A 3,314-nucleotide genomic window follows, 5' to 3' on the forward strand; every position below is an offset into this window, starting at 1 on the left:
GCTCACATCTTAGCATTTCTAATAAAGAGCCGATAAACGAATGAATAAGGGATCAGCTTTTTCTAGAACCAATAAATTTGTTCCAAAGATCAGAAATTCTTTATGTGGACCCCCCGTTAAAGTCAAATGCTGGAAAACAGGAAGTACTTGATACATGTCTGTTGCAGACAGCATATATTTAAGAACAGAACTATTTTTAAAATAATTTCAACTTTTGTATTAGATTCAGAAGGTACATGTGCAGGTTTATCGCATGGGCATGTTGTATGGCACTAAGGTCTGGGGTGTGAATGACTCTATCACCCAGGTAGTGAGCACAGTACCCAAAAGTCAGTTTTTTAGCCCTTGCTCCCTCCCTCTCTCCACCTCTACTAGTCCCCAGTGTCTGTTGTTCCCATCTTAACGTCTATGTGTATCCAATATTTAACTCCTGCTTGTAAGTGAGAACATGCGGTATTTGGTTTTCTGTTCCTGCATTCATTTGCTTAGGATAATGGCCTCCAGCTGCCTCCATGCTGCTGCACATGACATGGTTTCATTATTTTAATGGCCACATAGCACGGTATGGTGTATATGTATCACATTTTCTTTTTCCAATCTGCTGTTGATGGGCACCTAGGTTCATTCCATGTCTTTGCTATTGTGAATAGTGCTGTAATGAATGTCTGTAGAACTGAACTATTTTGTGTAGAAGATATGCATACTGGGAATTAAAGAATGCAAGGAATTGTGCTGAAGCTGGGGGAATCTCACTGCACTTGGGTAGGCATTATGGTGAACGTTCGTGAATTAACTGTTAAGAGGCTCATGTCCTTTATTATCACCAAACTCACCTATATAGCTCACCCTGGAGCCCTGGCCCCTGTCTTCTCTGAGATTTTTGGGTTTTACATGGAAAAATTAAATTAGCCAAGAGGTTGAATTAGCCCTCACCATTAGATATTAGATATGGTCCTCCACTACCAAAAACTCACCTGTATCCATTTCTGTCATCATTAACTTTCTCCCAGCCTTAGCAAGCAAGGAGTACTTTCTTAACTTTTTCGTGCTCTCCACACACCATGAAGTTAAAAGACTCAAACGTGTATATGCCATCAGCAAATAAGTATAGGGGAATGACTTTATTAGAAAAGCAAAGCCTCTGTGTCTATTTAAAAAAACTACAATTATCACACTCTCCATTGTCTTCCATTAGCATAATGTTTCGGTTTGAGTAGTCACTGCCCTATCTACATTTCTTTTACATACTCTTGCAAAGTTCTAGCATGTTTAAGGAAATACATGATTCTTCTTTTGTGCTAGGTTGACACTGTGCTTGGTCTGTCACTTCTTATTTACAGGATGTTGTACAGAGTTGCTGATGTATCAACCGCAGCCTTCCAAACTTTTTCGTTCAGCATTGTGCCTGGCAGATGTTGGCAACTGCAATATGCATAATCTTGTCTCACACACTGATCACAGTCTGGTGGCATGCTTTTGCGAGGCGGAGATGAAGAAGCCTCCCTCTGTCAGCACAGGCTAATCCATACGTTGTGTCCTTGCCCAGTTCCCTCCTGATTTCTTTGGGACTTCATTTTATATTGCTTTTCTTTCTCCTTATTTTCAACCCGTCCATCTCGCACTTTGGCTTGAGACTCTTACCTTCACCCTGTCCTCCCACAGTCCCAGATCCCTGAGAATCTCTTTTCTTTTGACCAACTTGAAAAAAGGTCACAGACCCTCATTCTGCATAACCCATTCATTCTTCAAACCACTGCAGCTTGGCTTCTAGGTTCATCTACGGAAATTTCTGTCAATGCTCACCTTCTAACTTCCAACTCTTTCCAGGACTCTTTTCAGTGCCAGTTTTTATGGAAATTCTGCTGCATTTGCTCATCCTCATCACTCTTCCTTTGCAAAATTTCTGTTCCCTTGTCTCTTGTTCCATACCTCTGTCATGCCTTCTCTTTACCTCATACTGTTCCTTGCCTTTGCCTGCCCCTTAAACATTCTCATTCATGACCACCTTCTCTTCTTATCCTAACCTTCTCTGGGGTGATTTAATCCACCTACAAGGTTTCAACCATCACTTATATGTGGATGATGCTTAAGTCTAAATTTCCAGCCCACCCTTTTCTTCTGAGATCCAAATTCAACATGTCTGAAGTGTATTTCCTCATCCTCTAAAACACTCCTGAAATTCTCTATCTCATCTGATGCCACAATCATCCATAGGCACCCAAGACAGAAATTGTATGTTGTTGTTGACTCTGTCTACTCTTTTTCTTTTCTCGGGTCTTGAAAAGTCTTTTCTTGGCTATTCCTACAGCCAAAGTTTTATATCAGATCCTATCTTTTTTTTTCTGCCCAAGCCTCAAAACTGACTCTGCTGTGTTCATATCCATTCCCCTGCAGTTCACTCTCTGCAGGGCAATCAGAGTGACCTCTTTAAACTTCAGCAAAGGATGTCACCACCCCTTGTGATTCCTCCTTTGACTATGGGCTCCAAACTGGCTCACGCGTCTCTCTCCATCACCTTCCTCTCCGGTGTCACCTCCCACAAATTCTAGGCAGATCCCCTTTACTCCAGCAATGAGTGACGGCAGTGTAGATTTCCCCCCACTCATTCTGCCTGGCACCCTGGAGCCCTGGCCCCTGTCTTCTCTGTCTCTCCCAACTCTCACAAAAGCGTGGACATTTCTTCTTCAGGATTCTGTACCTACTACATATAATGCCACATACAATTCCACACACTGCCCTGACCCTGCTTGCATGTGTTCTGGGGACCAGGTATTCCTAAGTGCTCAAGGAAGATCATCTGACATACATCACTCATCACACTGATTTTGGAAACTTATTTTTCCTATAACATTTATTATTTTTAAAGTGATTGAAGTGCTATAACATACTCGATTTAGAAGACTTGGAAGAAAAAACATCACTCCCAATAATACTAGTCCTAGAAACTTTATTATTAAAATATCAACAGTGGAAATATTATTTCCATCACTTTTGTGTGTGTACATATACACACCGATTTTTAAGTAATGTGATTAACTCAAAATATATTGAGCATTTAACATATGCCAGAAGCGGCCCTACCATCATTCAACTATAGTCTAGTTGAACAGTCAGACATTAATCAAAGAGTCATACAAGTAAATGCAAGTTACAACTTTATTTATATAGTTGAGAAATGCTAAGAAGGTGAGGCCATGGAGCTCTGAGAATGTAAGATCCAGAGAACTGACCTCGCAGGAGATGAGGATAAATGAGTTAAGATTTAAAAGAAACTAGGAGTTAACTAACTCAGAATGGTTGTGTATTGTTGAGCT

This window comes from Saimiri boliviensis, chromosome 6 (genome assembly GCF_048565385.1).
Source record: "Saimiri boliviensis isolate mSaiBol1 chromosome 6, mSaiBol1.pri, whole genome shotgun sequence".
Taxonomy (NCBI): domain Eukaryota; kingdom Metazoa; phylum Chordata; class Mammalia; order Primates; family Cebidae; genus Saimiri; species Saimiri boliviensis.